Source organism: Juglans regia, chromosome 1 (genome assembly GCF_001411555.2).
Source record: "Juglans regia cultivar Chandler chromosome 1, Walnut 2.0, whole genome shotgun sequence".
In the NCBI taxonomy this organism is placed as follows: domain Eukaryota; kingdom Viridiplantae; phylum Streptophyta; class Magnoliopsida; order Fagales; family Juglandaceae; genus Juglans; species Juglans regia.
The window spans coordinates 13,710,594-13,731,735 of NC_049901.1; the positions used below are offsets into that span (position 1 = coordinate 13,710,594).

Below are 21,142 nucleotides of genomic sequence, written 5' to 3' on the forward strand. Positions count from 1 at the left end.
ACGTAAAGAAATGGTGACTAAAACCTTAAGCTCAAGGACCAAGAAGACTGATTAAGAAATAGAGATACTGCTGCCATATATATATATATATATATATATATATATATATATATAGCACCTAAACTAATGGGAATGAGAGTAGTTCTGCATAATTTAGCATTAACAATTACATCAAGAGTGGAATTAAAAAGTAAACAAATGATACCTATGGTAAACATGGAATTTTAAAGCTTTGTTGAACTATCATTTCCTATAAAGCACACCTAAATTGCGGTTTGGCTAGATGCAATCAGTTTAAAAATGTGAAGCGGCATATGGAAATATGAAACGCACTGAAAGATTAAAATCAACTTATGGGAAGCCTTAGGAAGAGAGAACAAAAGCAAAAGCTATAGTTATACATTACTGGCTAGTTCACCCGATTTTACAGTCATGGTGTAATCTATTTACTCTCATTTCAGTTGTTTTACACACACTTTCACATCTCAGCTGCAAAGGATTTACCACAACCACATGTTTGTGTAGCATTTGGGTTCTTGAAGGAGAAGCCTCCACCAATTAGAGCATCACTATAGTCCAACTGCATCCCGAATAAGAAAAGAAGGCTCTTTGGATCACAAACTGCCACAAAAAGAAATATACTTAAAATAAATACATTCGAAAGATTAAGAACTGTCACATAATCTTAGTGCTTGTAGAGGCATTTGGGTATTGGGTGGTGTAACACACCTCAAATTACTTAAAGAAAAATACACTGAAATCGCTCGCTTCGAGGGGAGCACTTCCAAACAAAAGAGGAAGAAGATGATAAGAGGGGTGGTGCTAGCGGTACGCCCAGCAGTAACTTCACTAAATATACAACTTCACTGATAATCAATTTCTAAATCATTAAGTAAAATAAAAAAATAAAATAAAAATATTTGAGCGGTAACTTTGAGCGACAACATTGAGGAGACTAAATAGCATTTTCCTTTTGGTATTTGGCAAGTGCAGACAGTTTGGTATGTGTAGAGGCAATCACCCAAACCATGTCACATGACAGGGTTAACTCTATTCATGACTCAGGTGTTCTGCATGAAAGACGCCAACTTTCCAGATGTTACACACTTAGCAATAAGGCCATATTGTTATAGCAACTGGCATTGCTAACAATGAAAAAATAATTAAAACTCGAGTTGGTGCATGGATATTGCAATAGAACCTAAATACTCATCATTACTAATCATCGATTATATCCTGCAAAAACCTCCCATGGTAATCCAGTTTGGCAACATTTACAGGATACGGATAAGGACATTAAGACTAGTGTTGGCCCAGGTGTCTTAAGGATTGAAATGGTTGCAATGACAAATAACAAGCAATGATGGTGAGTGCTTGCAATTCATCTTCAGGGCATGTTTGGATGCTTAAAGTATCTCAAATTTTTGTGAATAATAGTGAAATTGTTTGAGTAAAGATGTTTTATTGGGTTTTGGAAAATAAAAGAAAAAAAATTGAATAAAAATATATTTTAAAATAAATATTGTATTGGAGTTTGTGAAAATGAATAAATAAAGTTAAAAAATTGTTTAAATATTATTTTTGTTTGAAGTTTGTAAAAGTTGTATTGATTTTTATGATTGAGTAATGATTAGGTAATGATTAGATGAAAAATTTAAAAATTTGAAATTGAAAAGTGATTTGTGTTTGAGTGATGTTTGAGAATGAAGTTATGAGGAAATTTGAAAATTTTCATGTTTGCCAAACATGCCCTTAATTTACAGCAAAATACAAAAAAACACCTATCTGCAAATTGCAAATCATCTTTTTCTGACATTTTTTTAAAATATGATTTGCAAACAGGTTCTTTGTTGAGATTTAGGCATGGTTTGGGTTCACAAATCTTACAAACTATCTCATCTCATCTCATCTCATCTTAACATCCAAACACTATTTATACACAAATATTTTTCAATTTCAATTTTTCAACGTTTTTATCTAATCATTACCTAATCATTACAATTTTCTCAAACTTCCAAACAAAATACAAAAAATAATTCAAATTTTTCAAATTCCAAAACAAAATTAATATTAAAAAATTAAATTCTAACCCTCTTTTAACTTTATAATTTTTTTATTCAATTTTTTCTCTCTCATTTCCTAAAATCCTATAAAATCTTAACTCAAATTATTTCACTATTAATCACAAACTATCTCGCTACTATTCACAAATTTTTCAGCTCATCTGTATAACCAAACGAGACCTTACTGGAAACTGAAGACAATAGATTTTTTTATATAAGTAAATATAAATATATTTTTTATATAAATATATTGAGAAAAATGTAATCCCAGAAATCGGCTCCATGGACCAACATATCAGATCCATAGATTCCTATCAGCATACGAAACATGGAATCACTCTTGGTGCTAGCCCTTAGGTTCAGTCGAGTCCGTTATTCTCAATCATATATGTTTGGCATCATTCACCTCAACATACAAGTATGCGACTCTTTTTAGTGTGCAGACATCATTTTTCTATCAAAAATTCTATGTGATTATAATTAAAATAATGCAGTCAATCACATCACCAAAGTGCGCAAACAAAGTGCGCAAGAAGTATGCAAAAGTGAAAAATGACTGTATGTAGCGGAATTATTTTTCTATTGATAAGAATCTTCCACAATTAGCAATTGGGTTTGACTTTTATCACACAAACAAGATAATACTATGATAATTATATTGTATTACGAATTATATTCTATTGCCTATCTGTCTACCAACAAGGTATCCACAAAGGGTGACACCACTTAGCTATAAATTATATTAAAAATTGTCTAAAGTGTAGATCCTAACATAAGCAAACATGTACAATTATGAAGACTTACCAATCAGAAGCCATTATATTCAATGATGGAATCGTCTGATCATGTATTTGATCTGTTTTCAAACTCCATTGTATATGACATGCCAGAGCATCCACCCTGTTTGACACCAATTCTCAAGCACAAATCTTCATTACGCTCAAGCCTCATCTTATTCAAGTGCTTCAATGCATTATCTGTAAGAAAAATTGCCGGTGTGATGCCCTCAAATGCTGGTGCAGCTCAAAAATAGAGGAAATTTATATGGCTATGGTCATATACTCAAAAAGTCTGAACTTCAAAAATAATTACATTGTCAACTGCTTTCCCAAGTATCAGGTGAAAACCTCAGGAAATGAAAGATTGATGCAGCAACTCTTAATTCATCAACTGCTTTACAAGGAAGAAATTAACACAGCTGCATAGGATTACATACCATGTACTAGCAAAATGAATCATTCTTTTTTTTTTTTTTTATAAGTAAGCAAAATGAATCATTCTAAGGTTTAAAGCATCTCAAACAAGTTGTTTTGCTAATAATCATTTTTTTTTATCAATAAACAAAATTTTATTGGGCATAAAGTAGACAAAGGCCCAAGTACACAGGACATACACAAGAGCATCACCTATGCATGCTAGCTTAACGATACAAGGAAGTCATGAAAAGGCACGCCATTAAAATCAATTACAATCGACCAGTAGAGTAAAATATTGAAAAATAAACTTCTAAGCTTTTCCATTGACCGCTCTCGATCTTCAAAACTTCTTGCATTCCTCTCCCTCCAAATACACCACCAAAGACAAATTGGGACCATCATCCACACTGTTGCAATCTAAGGGTTGCCCTAGATACCTCACTAAGAAGCTAGGAGGTCGATTACCATTTTCGGCATCACCCAAGCTAATCCCATCCTAGCAAAGAAGTCATTTCACGGGATCGTAGCAATCTCACAATGAAGTAATGCATGATCTACGGATTCTCCACTCTTTTTGCACATACAGCACCAGTCTATGACTATGATGTGGCATTTTCGTAGGTGTCTATTGTGAGTATTTTCCCTAATGAAGCCATCCATACAAAAAAGTTGGCCTTCAGGAGTGCTTTTGTCTTCCAAATACTCTCTTCCATAGAAATAGATTTGTATTATGTGATCATAGCATGATAGTAGGTTCGGACTGTAAAGTTCCCTTTCTTAAAAGGGCATCAAAAGATCGTCTTCATCTCCCCTCCTTATACGGGTAGAGTACATTGGATCATAGAACTCCGAGAAAGCATCAACTTTCCAATCTTGTGCATATCTAAAGAATGTGTTATGAACCTACAAAATAAGTAAATAATATTTGATACTTCAAGGGACCGATTCCTCCAAAGTGCAATGAAAGCCAAAATAATTCGATACTTCATTGATGGATAACTGGACTATAAATATAACCCAAAATAACTAAATGATGACCATGTCTAAGCACGATTAGACCCATTACATAACCCAAATAATAACTGGCCCAACATGGCACACTAAACTAAAAACTCGGTCAGAATTAACTACTCAATAAAACACTAGAAATGACATGAACATTCTGGAACACTTGTACTTTCTGAAATAAACACGTGATGACAATTAATAACCGCTAGATCAAGTAGTGGACAGCTCGGATGAAGGCATATGTGGGGGCAACGTGACAGAATATAACGCCCCATTGAGGAGTACCATTAGATAGGAGTAAGAGGTCCGCAATTGAGGCTTCTATCATTCTTGTTATGCCATAGAACTCTGGATAAGCTTCCTTGAGTGTCCTATCACCACACCATACATCATGCCAAAACTTGATTTTGGACCTGGCCATCACCCACCTCAAAACGGATATTTCTTGAATATGTGTCCCATCATCTTCTTATTCCCACCCCATATGGCCCACTTACCTCATTTGAACACCATCCTCCCCATGATTCACCATACTTCGATTCTACAATGGCTCTCCATAGTACTCCCCATTCATTGTGGTATCTCCATAGCCATTTGTCAAGCAAAGCTTTGTTAAAAGACTGCAAGTTTCGAATTCCCAAGCCTCCTTCAAGGATAAGGGAGCACACCCATTTTACCAAATGGAATTTAAACTCATTGTTTAGCCCTCCCCAAAAAAAAAAAAAAACAAGAAATCCCATTGGAGTTTTTCCATGTGACGAGCCACCTTGGTGGGAAGCAAAAATAGTGATAGAAAGTAGGTTGGCAAGTTGAATAAGGTACTTTTAATTAAAGTGACCTTACCACTTCTGAATTAATACAACTTCTTCTAACTAGCCAGTTCCTGCTGCATTTTTTCTACTACATCATCCCAAATAGATTTCGATTTGAACGCGGCACCCAAAGGAAGACCCAAATATTTCATTGGCAGATTTTTTTTTTTTTTTAAGCTGTGATATCTTACATTCCAAAATGTTAGCCATGCTCTCCACATTCAGAACATACCCAACTGAAACTACTTCTGATAATCATATAAATATATACAATCCTTTGTGTGCTAACGAAGGGCACACTTCGTCATATGAACTGATTGATACACAATATGTTAGCCTATTAGCCTTGAGAATAACACGATCCTAAAATTGGCACCTTCCCATCATCCATACAACCAAGAAAAAAAAAACTGACAGAAAAGTATTTCATTTTGAGAAAAAAATTATATTACATGTCAGATCTTGTTACTATTAAAAGTTTTTGTCATAAGCCCAAAAGGAGGTTTAATAAAGATAAGTCCAAAACCCATTACAGGATTTAACCAACCCATAAAGGATTAATATTCTCTTGTAATTGATACTTATTGTTGAGGGAAAAATTAGTTAATTGGCATATTCTTGTGAAAACCTATGTAAAGTTGAGTTGTAACAAGTGTTGATGCAGTGTTACATGAAAAAGATTGAAGTGTGCTCAACATGGCTCGACTGACGCTCGACTGGCGCTCGAGCGAAACCTTCCAGAGTGGTTCGCTCGATGTGCGCTCGACGCAGCGCTCGAGCGAAACCTTCCAGAGTAGTTCGCTCGATGTGCGCTCGACGCAGCGCTCGAGCGGAACCCAAACAGAGTGGTTCGCTCGAGGTGAGCTTGACGTGGCGCTCGAGCAGAACGCATCCAGAGTGGTTAGCTCGATGTGTGCTCAACGTAGCGCTCGAGCGGAACCCAAACAGAGTGGTTCACTCGAGGAGAGCTTGACGTGGCCCTCGAGCAGAACCCATCCAGAGTGGTTCGCTCGATGTGCGCTTGACGCAGCGCTCAAGCAGAACCCATCCAGAGTGGTTCGCTCGATGTGCGCTCGACGTTGCGCTCGAGCAGAACTCATCCAGAGACGTGCGCTCGACCTTCGCTCGACACCTCGCTCGAGCGGTTTCAGAAGACAACGTGCGCTCGACCTTCGCTCGAGCCAATGTTCAAGACAACCTAAAATTCATGTTTTGAGGCCATGACTTGCTGCCTGCTGGGACTAAAAATAGAACAGATTATTTCTATTCTGTGGGGTGGAAAAATAGAGCAAAACCCTAAGTGTTTCAAGAGCCAAAGAGAGAAACTTATTCCTCACCTTGTGAATCTCTCTTGAACAAACACAAATCCACCACACCACACTCAAGATCAAATCTCATTCAAAGTCCATTGAAGTGGACGTTTTGTTGGCCGGAAGATTTCCGGAGCTGCTGTTGATACAGAGATCGAGAGGTTCTCAAGGAAGGCTATAGAAGGTCGGAGTTCCGACACTACAAGCGTGTAGAGATCGAGTGGGTCACTTGTGATGTTGCAAGCCAAGTTTAGAAACTACAAAGGTTTTGTGAGTGTTTTTATATTGGTTGTAATGAACTTTTTCTATAGTGGATTTTAAGTGGTGCCTTACACCCGGAGTGGTTTTAGAATTTGAAGAAGTTCTTCAAATGAGTTTCCACTTCGTGACCAAAATCATTGTGTTAATTGTTTTTGTTCATTGATTAACTGTTTATTTGTTTCTATTTTTGAAAAGACTATCAAAATTGGAATACACCTATTCACCCCCCCTCTAGGTGTAGTGATTGGTAGAACCACTGCCTTTTCAATTGGTATCAGAGCGGGTTCACTCCGCTGGGATTAAATTCCTGAGTGTGATCCTGCTGTAGTGGTTAAAATGGATAAGTCTCAATCTCTCACATCGCCACCTTATTTTGATGGAAACAGCTATGCTTATTGGAAAGTTCGAATGAGAGCTTTCCTAAAATCTGTGGATGAACGAGTGTGGGTTACTATAACAAAGGGATGGAGAGAACCAATCACTATTATTGAAGGAGCTCAAACCCCCAAAAGTGTGGATAATTACTCTAGGGATGAAATTAATGAGTGTGGTTGGAATAGCAAAGGCCTGAATGCGATTTTCATGGCCGTGTCCCAGGAGGAGTTCAAGCGAATCTCCATGTGTGAGAATTGCAAAGAAGCTTGGGACATTCTTGAGGTCACCCATGAGGGTACCAAGGCTGTAAAGAATTCTAAACTTCAAATGCTGACCACAAGTTTTGAAGAACATAGAATGAAGGATGATGAAACATTTGATGCTTTTTATGCCAAACTAAATGATGTCGTCAATTCTCGTTTTAATTTAGGGGACAGAATTCCTAAGAACAGAATTGTGAGAAAAGTTCTCAGATCACTCCCTGAGAGGTTTCGTCCTAAAGTTACTGCTATTGAAGAAAGCAAAGATCTGGACAGTATGAGAGTTGAAGGATTGGTAGGCTCTCTACAAACATATGAACACACTCTTCCTGTGGATAAGAAACACAAGTCCATAGCCCTCAATACCATTAGAGATGAGTCAAATGAGTCATCCGATGAGTCGGCTATGAGTGACAGAGAAATAGCTTTTTATGCTAAGAAATTCAGGAAAATGTTTGTGGCTAGAAACAATAAGAACCAGAGGCCAGAGAAGAAAAAGTTTGAGAGATATAATAAAGGCTCAAGTTCAGGGAACAAGGAGAGAAGCACTGAGAAGTACACTAGAGCTAATAAAGACAAGGTACAATCAAGGGTGCAGTGTCATGAATGTCATGGATTTGGACACATTCGTCTGGAATGTGCAAATTACAAAAAGGCAAAAGAAAGAGCTAAGATTGCATCTCTAAGTGAGAGTGAGTCAGAGTCGAGTGAATCATCAGATAACTCTTCACCAAAAAGAAATCTTAACTACATGGCATTCACTGTCTCTGTTAGCAGCAAAAGTCAATGTAGTGAATCAGTGTCTGATGATGGGAGCATATCTGGAAATGAATCTGGGTATGAAGATCAGTTGCAAGAAGTCTACAAAAAGCTGTATAAGGAATGTGTTAAATTGAGAAAACACAACAAAGCGCACATTGAGGAGATAGACTTCAACAAACGAGAAAATGAAGGGCTTCAGGGCAAATTAAATTAAGCCATTGGTCTAACTGATCAGCTGAAAATGAGGAATGTATCTCTAGAAGAGGAATTAAAAAAAAAAAAAAAGTGAGATGATTATGTTGAAGGATAAATTGAAATCCGTGTCCACTGGGAAAGAAAAGCTGGATGAAATCCTGAGGTCAGGAAAGCCTCCTGGTGACAGGAGTGGACTAGGATATGATACAGAGAAATCTGATGCAGCTACTACCTCAAAAATCTCCTATAAGAATGAGAGGAAAACTGTGTTTGTTCGTGAGTCTATTGCAAAAGGGAATGCTAACCCATCTGACAAGGGTAAGAAACCCTCTCATGTAAAAATGGGTGTTCAGTCTCATGATAAATCAAGAGTTCGAAATACAAGCCCTGTGTGTCACCACTGTGGTAAGACTGGTCATGTTGTAGGAGACTGTTTTAAATTGAAGAGATGCACCATGTATGATCATACACGCTCTCAGAGGTGTGTACTCACCAAAAATGGGTAGAAATCCCAGAACTGCTCCTAAATATGTCTCATCTTTCAAGGGACAAAGAGATCGCAAAGAGAACTACGTGTGCCATAATTGTGGTAAGGCTGGTCACACTCGACCAAACTGCTATGAGCTTAGGAGGAATCCTATGAGAGATGGAAATAGTGAATCGAGAAGAGGACATTTGAATCTTTGGAGTCAAGTCAGGGCCCTAACTAGACAAAATGAGATGCTCAATGTCAAGATAGACCAACTGTCAACTAGCAAAAATGACATCTTTCCAAAAGTTAGAAAAATGTGGGTCAGAACTGGAAAAATGCACACGTGCCATGTGGCACACATTGCTCTAAAGACCAGAGACACCTACATGTGGTACCTTGATAGCGGGTGTTCTCGCCACATGTCAGGTGATAAAAGTCTATTTAAAACAGTTGAAGAGTACAAGTGTGGAACAGTAACATTTGGAGATGGGGGAAAAGCTGATATAATAGGAAGGGGTGAAATTGAAATACCTGGACTACCCGTCTTGAGAGAAGTCCTATTTGTTGATGGATTAAAAGCAAATCTCCTAAGTATAAGCCAAATGTATGACAATGGTGCAGAAGTCCGTTTTTCAAAAGATATGTGTATTGTTTCAGTTAATAATGGAAATTGCATGATGCAGGAAACAATGACATCTAATAATTGTTATGGCATTGCCTCTAAACCTCAGTATAGTTGCAATAGTGCTAAGAGTGAGACTACTGACCTCTGGCATCAAAGACTTGGACATGTGAATCACAAAATTCTGTCTAAGATTGCCAAGAAAGAGATGGTGATAGGATTGCCTGAGCTGGGTAAAGTAGAGACTCCTGTTTGTGGGTCATGTCAGTTGGAAAAACAAGTTAGAACAGCTCACAAGAACACAACGGCTATCCTGACCGAACGACCATTAGAGTTGTTGCACATTGATCATATGGGACCCTCTAGAACTGAGAGCCTGGAGGGAAAGAAATACATACTGGTAATGGTAGATGATTTCACCAGATACTCCTGAGTAGAATTTCTGAGAGAAAAAGGTAAAACTCCTAATGTGATTAGAACTTTGTGCAAGAAACTTCAGAATGAGCAAGGGAAAGCAATAGTCAGAATTAGGAGTGATCATGGAAGAGAGTTTGAAAACTCAAATCTTGTCATGAAGAAGGTATTAGTCAAGAATTTTCTGCCCCTATCACTCCACAACAAAATGGAGTGGTCGAAAGGAAAAACAGAGTTATTCAAGAAATGGCACGGGTCATGATTCACAGTAAAAATGTACCTACTCACTTTTGGGGAGAAGCTGTGAACACAGCATGTCATATTGTGAATAGAGTCTATCCACGACCGAACACTTCCAAAACACCATATGAGATGTGGAAAGGAAAGAAACCTAATGTGAATACTTCCGGGTGTTTGGAAGTAAATGCTACATTTTGAGAGATAGGGAAAACTTAGCTAAGTTTGACCCAAAGGGTACGTTTGGGTAGTGAGAATACTTGAGAAGTGTTGAGAATGTTTGTGAATAGTTATGAGTAGAGATTAGAGTGAGTTTGTAGGTTCCATTGAGAGTATTTTGAGTTGTTTGGATGTGTGAAATATATTGAGTTGTTGACTTTTAGATAGGTAGTTGAAAAAGGTGTGGGTCTCATAAATATTATAGTGATTTTATTTTTAGTAGTAAATATTATGGTGATTTTATTATAGTGATTTTTTAATATTAATAAATATTGTAGTGATTTTATTTTTTATTTATATATTATAGTGATTTTATTTTTTATTTATATATTATAACGATTTTATTTTTTATTTATATATAATAGTGATAAATATTTTTTATTTATATATTATAGTGATTTTATTTTTTATTTATATATTATAATGATTTTATTTTTTATTTATATTTAAAAGTGATAAATATTATAGTGATTTTATTTTTTATTTATATATTATAGTGATTTTATTTTTTATTTATATATTATAGTGATTTTATTTTTTATTTATATATTATAGTGATTTTATTTTTTATTTATATTTAATAGTGATAAATATTATAGCGATTTTATTTTTTATTTATATATTATAGCGATTTTATTTTTTATTTATATATAATAACGATTTTTATTTTTTATTTATAAATTATGGTGATTTTATTTTTTATTTATATATTATAGCGATTTTATTTTTTATTTATATTTTATAGCGATTTTATTTTTTATTTATATTTTAATAGTGATAAATATTATATTGATTTTAGTTTTTATTTATATATAATAGTTATAAGTATTATAGAATATTTGTGAATAGTTATGAGTAGAGATTGAAGTGGGTTTGTAGGTCCCATTGAGAGTATTTTAAGTTATTTGGCATGTGAAGTATTTTCAAAAGTACGAAAATACTTGGAAAGTGTTGAGAATACTTTGATAGCCAAACATAGCCTAAGAGTGATGAGGGAATTTTTCTTGGATATTCCAGAAACAGTCGTGCTTATAGGAGTTACAATCTACACACCCAAACCGTCATGGAATCCATAAATGTGGTGGTGAATGATGCTCCTGGAGAGGAGTTGAACAAGGAAGAGCAAACTCACACACCGAGTGAAATTAGACAAGAAGATTTTGGTACACTGAATTAGAACTTAGAGACCTCTTCAAATGAAAAAGTGAGTTACCAAAAGGAGCCCTCTTCAAGAGTAAAGTTAAATCATCCTCAGGATAACATCATAGGATACATAGATGAAGGAATGAGGCTAAGGAGGAAATTGATAAATCAATTGGCTTACTCAAGCTACATCTCACAAATTGAACCAAAAAGAATCGAAGAAGCCTTAAATGATGAGAATTGGTTGAATGCTATGCATGAAGAAATAAACCAATTTGTGAGGAATAATGTGTGGTACTTGGTGCCAAGACCAGAGAATCACAATGTCATGGGTACTAAGTGGATATTTAAGAATAAGTCGGATGAGAATGGTACAATAGTGAGAAATAAAGCAAGATTGGTTGCTCAAGGGTATGCACAGATGGAAGGAATAGACTTTGACGAGACCTTTGCTCCAGTTGCCAGACTTGAATCTATCCAGATATTATTAAGCATTGCATGCCACATGTGTTTTAAGCTATATCAAATGGATGTCAAGAGTGCATTTCTGAATGGGATCCTCCAAGAAGAAGTGTACGTCGAACAACCAAAAGGCTTTAATGATCCAAAATATTCTAATCATGTCTATAGGTTGAAGAAAGCCTTATATGGTTTGAAACAAGCTCCTAGAGCTTGGTATGAGAGGCTTACTTCATATCTTGAAGATCACAATTTTCTGAGAGGAAGTGTTGACAGAACACTGTTTATCAGAAAAGTTGGAGAAGACATAACAGTTGCTCAAATTTATGTGGATGACATTGTATTTGGATCATCGATTGACGCCCTGGCTCTTGAGTTTGCGGAAGAAATGAAAAATGAATTTGAAATGAGCATGGTAGGTGAAATAGCCTTTTTCTTAGGACTCCAGGTGAAACAGTTAGATAATGGGTTGTTCATATCTCAATTCAAATATGCAAAGGAATTAATCAAAAATTTTGGATTAGATGGGAAAAGCCATGCCAGAACCCCCATGAGCACGAGTGTTAAGCTTAGTACTGATGGGTCAGGCAAGAATGTTGAGCAATCCTTGTATAGGAGCATAATTGGGAGTCTACTGTATCTCACTGCAAGTAGACCAGACATTGCTTTTAGTGTTGGGGTCTGTGCTAGATTTCAAGCCAATCCTAAAGAATCACATTTAGTAGCTGTCAAACGCATACTTCGCTATGTAAATGAGACAGTCAATTATGGGATCTGGTATTCTAGAGACTCTAATACTGAGCTTGCAGGCTATTCAGATGCTGATTCGGCAGGTAATGCAGATAATAGGAAAAGTACTTCTGGTGGGTGTTTCTATGTCGGCACAAACCTTGTTGCCTGGATGAGCAAGAAACAAAACTCCATATCGCTGTCCACGGCTGAGGCTGAATATATTGTTGCAGGCAGCTGTTGCACGCAATTGTTGTGGATGAAGCAAATGTTGTGTGACTATGGCATTACTCAAGGTATGATGAGCATTTATTGTGACAATACTAGTGCCATAAACATTTCAAAAAATCATGTCCAACACTCTAGGATCAAGCACATTGACATTAGACATCATCTTATTCGAGAGCTGGTAGAAACACGTGTTGTGACTCTTGAGTACATTCCCACCGAACACCAACTAGCCGACCTTTTCACTAAACCTTTGGATGAGCTTCGGTTTGAATTACTTAGAAAGGCTATTGGTATTTGTGCATTGACCTGAGGGTTGAAACATGCATAACATGCATTGCATGCTTTACATGCATTTTTTTTTTTGTTTTTGTTTTTGTTATTTTGTGATTATTCATCCTCTTATTCCATTTTTGGTATTACTGCCTTTACATGCACTCCATGGTTGTGATATTAGTTATTGGTGTTGTTAATTCTAAAAATCTAGGTGCATGTGTCTTTTGAGAATTGTATCATATATCTATGGCTTACAAAGGTTTGAAACATGAGTATTAGTTGTAATCTGTGACTAGCTTCCCACACTTCACTCCATGCTTAGTCAATTGACGTTTCACCACCGTGAGTTTTTGGGGAGGCAATCAAAAGTGTTAGGAAACTCTACCTACACACAGAATTGACCACGGGCTAGACAACCTCATTATTGTTCCCTTGTACAAAGAAAAAGAAAAGGAAATGATGTTGTATATCATTGAAAAGAAAAATGGATGTTGTTGCAAATAAAACACAAAAAACAAAAGGGGTAAACAAGTATCTTGACATTGATACAGATAATCAAACAGAAGCATCTAGGTTCTAGCAGTATTGGGTTTGACTTTCTGCATCTTGGAAGAGTTTCTCAAACACTTATGGTTTCTTGTACAACCCAACCCCGCTCACACCTTTTGGTTGAAATTTATTGATTGAGCAAGGACTTTGTTAACACGGCTGTCTTTATTACTTGTGGTACTTTGTTTTTATTACCTGCGTGTTTTATGAGGACATGATGCCTTTCTACATTTGATGTGTGTGAATGATTTAAAAATTAACTTCATTAATAGTTGGATCACACTGAATTTTTTTTTAGGCAGAAAAGTAAAATCTGTGGGCATCCACTCGAGCGAACTTAAAAGCCGCTCGAGCGAACGTGTTTTAAAATGCCCCGCGTGCCTTTCTTTTTCCCCGGCCCGTTATTTCCCCTCTGCACCGTTTCCTCTCCCCACCTCGTGCGATAACTTCTCTCTTTCTCTCCGTGTGGTTTCATTCATTTTCTCTCAAGAAACTTGCTTCAATCACGGTAAGTCTCTCATTTCTCCCTCTTCTCAATCATTTTTGGTCATTATTTTCCATTTTGCATCATGCATCTCCATACATATGCATTTCGGAAATTAGGGCTTTAGATTTGGGGATTCCGAAATGGAGCATTTTTGTTGGTTTGTTTGGTGTTTGGATGGACCTCTTGGTTATCTATTCCTATTCTCTTTGTATTTAGGAGGTTCATAGAACCCCCAAAGGGTTTTTTCATTTGGTTTGTACTTGGATGCACTCCAAGTACTCGGTGAAATGCATCAATGAAGTTTGATTTCTTATTTTCATCATGCATTGATATTGCATTGTTCCCATGGTCATTTTTGTCTATCCTAGTGTTGGGATAGTGTTTGGCATTGAGGCTTGGGACCTCCAATGGGTTTAAAACCCAATCTTGGCTTAGTTGAGTTTGAAGTGCTCAAAAATGCCAAATGGGTCGTTATATTGTGTTAGTGGGCATGTGCATTGTGCATTGTGCATTTTGAAATAGTTTTTGGCAACATTCATGACTTGGTTTTGAAATAGATTTTTAAAAACCCAAGTTTGGCTTGGTTCACATTAGGCATGTGCATTCATCAAGCATTAGGCATTTCACATTACCTTTAGCCTTGTCTAACGGTCACTGATTTTCTCCAGTTTCAGTCATGTCTCGAAGAGTTCGTTCACGCCAAAATCCTCCTACCCCCGCTCAAGCACATTTTCGCAATCCTCGTGCAAGAGAACTTTACGCTCAAAATTTTTCTACCCGTTCTCTAATTGTCGAGCGGGAAGTTCTCCTTGGTGAGCTTTCTGAGACTGTTATCCCTCGCATTTTTGAGTCTCGCCAGTGGCTGGCCTTGACCACTGGTCATCCCACTCCTTCTGTGGAGTTGGTTAAGGAGTTTTACTCCAACATTGATGCCATCTCTAATGATGGCTCTTTTGAAGTCAGTCTCCGGAACATTGTCTTCCGGGTGACTCCGGGCATGGTAGCGAACTTGCTAAATGCCCCGCGAGTGGCAAACCCCACGTATCCATATACACGGACTTCTCCTCCTAGTCCGACTGTCATTGTTGAATGTTTAATCGGTCCTTTTTCAAGTTGGGATGGTAAGTCACCCATTCTCACCTCACGTTTTTCACCCGAGTTTCTCATTCTCAGTAGGATAGTCCTTACAAATCTATATCTTACTGGTCATCAGAGTGATGTCGGTCCTGACCGCGCCACTCTTTTGTATGCACTGATAAATGATGTCTCCATTGATCTGGGGAGTCATCTGTGTCGGGTTATGCTTGAGGCGTTTAATTCCCTAAAATTACGGACTGGCTTGCCTTTCGCCTGCCTCATCACTAGGATAGCCCTCTCTCAGGCTGTTATGCTTCTTCCTAATGAGCATAGAGTTCCTCTTAAGGCTCCTATTGGGCGTAGGACCATGCAGCTGAGTCATGCTCACATTACCCCTCACCCATTGAATGTCGAGCATCCTCCTGCATCCTCCTCCCAGCCATCCACGTCTCAGCCATCCACTTCTCAGCCATCCAGTTCACAACCTCAGGGCTCGGCACCATTCATACCGACAGCGGGATCGACTGATCCCAGCCTTCAGCAGGTCCTTGCGTACCTTGCCCGTCTTGAAGCTTGATTTGAAGCCCGATTTGATCGTCTTGATGCCAAAGTTGACAGCCTACAGCAGCTTGTGACTAAACGCTTCAACGACATTGAGGAGCACCTCGATGAAGATGATGGCAGTCAGACTGATGGTGATCGTTGAGACCCTTGGCTTATTGTGACAAAAAGGGGGAGTGGTATAGATTAAGGGGGAGTAGATTAAGGGGGAGTGGTATAGAGATTTAGGGGGAGTAGCAAGAAAGCTGTAGGGGCAGCTTTTGTTTTTGTTTTGTGGGGGAGTAGCTATTTTTTTTGTATCACATGCTGCTCGTGCTGCTATTGTTTGTATAAATTGAAAACAATGTATGATTTAATTCCTAATGAAAAGTCTTTTTTGAAAACTGTGCTACAGACATTGTTTATGCTTATGAGATTATTTCTTGCATATTGTTATTGGTATGTTTAACCGTTTGATAAGTGTTTGCAGAAATATCTCAATGTGCTCAAGACTATTTGCCTGAATAATGGGAATCCTGATTTGGGTGTGTTAGGATTAGGTCCTATGTATAGGTTAGAGGTTTTGTCACAGAAATGCCAAAGGGGGAGATTGTTGAGAGAAAAATTAGTTAATTGGCATATTCTTGTGAAAACTTATGTAAAGTTGAGTTGTAACAAGTGTTGATGCAGTGTTACATGAAAAAGATTGAAGTGTGCTCAACATAGCTCGACTGGCGCTCGACTGGCGCTCGAGCGGAACCTTCCAGAGAGGTTCGCTCAATGGGCGCTCGACGTAGCGCTCGAGCGGAACCTTCCAAAGTAGTTCGCTCGATATGCGCTCGACGCAGCGCTCGAGCGGAACCCAAACAGAGTGGTTCGCTCAAGGTGAGCTTGACGTGGTGCTCGAGCAGAACCCATCCAGAGTGGTTCGCTCGATGTGCGCTCGACGTGGCGCTCGAGCAGAACCCATCCAGAGTAGTTCGCTCGATGTGCGCTCGACGTTGCGCTCGAGCAGAACTCATCCAGAGACGTGCGCTCGACCTTCGCTCGACACCTCGCTCGAGCCAATGTTCAAGACAACCTAAAATTCATGTTTTAAGCGCCGTGACTTGCTGGGACTATAAATAGAACAGATTATTTCTATTCTGTGGGGTGGAAAAATAGAGCAAAACCCTAAGTGTTTCAAGAGCCAAAGAGAGAAACCTATTCCTCACCTTGTGAATCTCTCTTGAATAAACACAAATCCACCACACCACACTCAAGATCAAATCTCATTCAAAGTCCATTGAAGTGGACGTTTTGTTGGCCGGAAGGTTTCCGGAGCTGCTGTTGATGCAGAGATCGAGAGGTTCTCGTGGAAGGCTATAGAAGGTCGGAGTTCCGACACTACAAGCGTGTAGAGATCGAGTGGGTCACTCGTGATGTTGCAAGCCAAGTTTAGAAACTACAAAGGTTTTGTGAGTGTTTCTATATTGGTTTTAATGAACTTTTTCTATAGTGAATTTTAGGTGGTGCCTTACACCCGGAGTGGTTTTAGAATTTGAAGAAGTTCTTCAAATGAGTTTCCACTTCGTGACCAAAATCATTGTGTTAATTGTTTTTGTTCATTGATTAACTATTTATTTGTTTCTATTTTTGAAAAGACTATCAAAATTGGAATAAACCTATTCACCCCCTGTAACAACCCGTATTTTAGTGTATTTTAATGAAGAAATTATCTTTATTGATTTAAAATTTATTCTCTTGTTTTAAAATTATTGGATTTTTAATTGGAATATTTTTATGATTTTTTTTTAGTTTACAAAAATTATTTTTGAAGCGCTTTCTTTAAATTAATTATTGTTATGTGTTTAAATTTCTTTTCGAATTAAATTAACTTATTATCGAGTATAAGTGTTTATTTTTATTTTAATCACTGCATTTGAATTATTTTATTTCACTTGTTGTTTTAAAATCGTTTTCGTTAGATCATTTTTGTGACCCAAGATGTGAGGATTGGACCTCATTTCTTTCTCTACATTTTCTCTTTCCTCTTTTCTTTTTCTTCATTTTCTTTTTCTTCTTTCTTTTCTTTCTTTTTCTTTCTTCCCCTGCACTCCCGTGCAACCCAGCCTCCTCCCTCTCTCCCGTGCGTCTTTTTCGTCCGCCCAGTCCACCACCACCGCGCCGCCGTGCCTGTCACCGCCCAGTCCATTGCCTCCCCCACCGGCCGGCGACACCACCCCACCAATCGCAGCCTCTAACTCGCCGCCAATAGCCCCCACGCACCATACCAAGCCGCGGCGTTCTCTTCACTCCAGCGCCGCCGTCGCGCCACCTCCGGCCACCATTTCTTAACCACTTCATCCTCGACCTCCAAGCAACCCATTGGACCCAACCCCACCTCCGATCCGTCACCGGTGAAGCACATCCAACTCCATTTCCGTTTTGGGTATTTTTGGCCTTAAACCACCCTTTGCGCCGCCACCCACGACCAACCATCACCACCACTAGCTTCACCGACATCCCTAGACCCTACCCTATCAATTTCGGGTCTTCATTTGCACCCGTTGAAAAGTGGGTATCTGTGTCCCACGGCCACAGTGTATTTTGCACTGTTCCGCAGCTGTTTTTCCACTTCTTGCACCTCCATGATCCTCTAGAAATTATTATATAGCATTGTAATTATTTTTCAAAGAATTCTTGTGAATTTAATGTATTTTTACACTAGCACATTACACTGTATTTAATTGCTGATTGGTTTTGCCGGACTGAGTCCGAGCAGTAACGGGATTGATTGGATTGAGTGATAGAGTTGTTAGTATGTTTGGTTTAGACTATGAGATTTGTTGGCTGTTCGGATTTAAGTATTGGTGTTTTGTGTATATCGTGGGTTGTGACGGATATTGGTGATTTTAGGGAGTGATGTTATATTTTGGGATTATGAAAGTTTTAAGTTTTGAGAAATTTAAAATAGGTTATTTAAGAAGTTTAGGCTTAAATATCGAAATACATGATTGATTGGAAACTTACGGAAATTACGTGATTATCTTTATAAGTGACGATTTATAGTCAACTCGACATATTTGAGGAAAATTCTGGAAAAGTTAAGTCGTCCAGGTAAGCGGGGTTCCTATGCTAGATTTGCATAAAAAGAAATAAACTGAGGTAGGTTTGTAAAAATGTGCATGTCGTTTTAAAAAGAAAAAGTGAAAAACAACCTCAGTATATGTTTTGCATTCCCTCATGAGATACGTATGAAAGAGAAAAGAAATGTTTTTGACATGAAATGTGTAGACATGAGCAATATTTGACATGTTTCTGAAATATGCAAAAGAGCGAATATGATATCATTGAAATTTTTATGCATGTGATGTGAAATGATTTAGATCTGTTTTTGATCAAATAGAAATTATATGAATATGTTTCGCACGTGTTTTGATATGATATGGATATGATAAAACTTTGGCATACTTTTATGTTCTGAATATGGTTCTGATATGATGATACTGTTCATGTGATATGGTTGGTACCACCATGATATGATATGAGTGCACCCACTTTGGAAACAAAATGGTCTTTTTACGTGTTATTTCCTGTGTGCACACTCGGGACTCCGAGATTGAAAAATGGGAAGTTCACCACATGATACTGCCTGGTTTGGCCACCGGGGATAGCACAACCCTACCACGGGGGTTAAACATGGTATATGATATAATATGATAAGATGAAAATGTTCAGTTATGTTATGTCAAAGCGTTTTTTAATATGAAATGGATCCTCAAATATGAATTGTTGACTTGAGTATGAAATGTTTGAAAAATCGCTCTAATTTTCTGATAACACGTTTTCTGAGATCTGCATATAAAAATAAAATATTTTGTTTCTGCATATTGAACTTTCTGAAAAGGCTCATGTTTACATGCTAGTATATGTTCTCTGCTTACTGAGTTGTTGATAACTAACCCCTTATCTCCATAATATTTTTCAGATGATTTAAATGTTTCAGTTGAGGATCAAGGATATGGAGCATGGGTGAGAAGAGTTAAGAATGATGGTTTAAGCATAGAAGGTTTATATGGGTATTGAGGATTTTCATTCAGTAAGCTTGTTGTGCTCTGATGATGTGATTTATTGAGAGATTGATGTTTATATTAAATTTTGTATTGTCTTATAATAGTTATTTTGGAGTATTTGATGTAAATATATGCGTATTTTATGTGATAGAGAAAAATTAGAATATGTATTATATGGAAGGAAAATGATTTTTAAGTGACATGAGTTAACTCTCCGGACCCTCGGAGACGGGGCGTTACACCCCCCTCTAAGTGTAGTGATTGGTAGAACCACTGCTTTTTCACTTATAAAAAAAAAGTACTCTATTGTAATTTTTTTTTTTTTATCATTAAAAAGTAAGTTTCATTAATATGAATGAGTATAGGCATAGCCCATGTACACATGGAGAATACTCTCTTGTAATTGAGCAAGGAGTCCTGTAATGTTGGGTATTTTCTAACATGATTTGCTACGTTTCAAGCATACCGGTCCCAATTACAAGTTTAATCACTCAAGGTGCTCCAAGGTATACATCTGGAATAAATAAAGTAAAAAAACGACAAGAGAAGAAAAGAAATGACAATTTATAATTTCCCAGTAATTCACGCCATACCAATTGAGTCAAAAAATGATAAAATAAAATCACATATTCTTTCAGATTAACCAACTTAAAGTCCAACGAAGTTACGAAAGAAAGAAAAAATAGATCATTGAAAGTATACACAAAATGACAAAAATGTTTGGAAGAAGAAAGAGTACCTGAGACCGAAACTGCTCGAATTGAAATAGGTTTTCGACCGTTAACTTTTAATGGTGAAAGTCGGAAAGAAACTGAATTTTGAGGTGAAGAGCTTGATGGGGGGATCAAAGGAAGAAAAAGGGAGCAACGGGTTGTAATCGCAGAGAACGCCAACGGAGAGGACCGAATGAGTTCTTTCTCCGTGCGTATGTGTGATATTTTTGAAGATTATGACCGTTGAAGAAATCTCAAATAATGTTTGTGGACCGTTCGCTGTTTTTTCGGAATTATTTAATTTTTATAAATATTTATCGTTTTAAAATTTGAAGTAAATCTAATAAATTACTAAATTCTGATTGCCTGTCCGAATTACTAACAAGTAACAATACCCTTTTCTCTTCGGGCTGTGAGAACAGTAGTCAAATCATTTCCTTTCAGAAAAATGCATTCCGGATTTTACTATACATCAGCCATCATTCATTTTATACCTGTCTGTTTGTTCTTTTCTTTTCATTTTTTCATAAGATAGAGAATGTTTTTTAGAATATAAAATAGTGAATAGTAATTGATAAGAAGAATTATTCATATAATTAGGTTTTATGTTTGGATTATGCAGAGAAGGTGTAAAGCCAATATCAAATTATTTTTTTTTCTAAATTAGTATGTTAATAAAT

The 21,142-nt window shown here is 37.3% G+C and overlaps 1 non-coding gene and 1 pseudogene across 1 annotated transcript; both read right to left on the bottom strand.

The window, feature by feature from the left end:
- Positions 1 to 478: 478 nt before the first annotated feature.
- On the bottom strand, positions 479 to 20,942 carry LOC108988760 (annotated as a pseudogene).
- On the bottom strand, positions 2,321 to 2,415 carry LOC118344400. The gene has a single exon (XR_004798176.1). It is a non-coding gene; the product is annotated as a small nucleolar RNA snoR2/U65 (small nucleolar RNA).
- Positions 20,943 to 21,142: the final 200 nt, after the last annotated feature.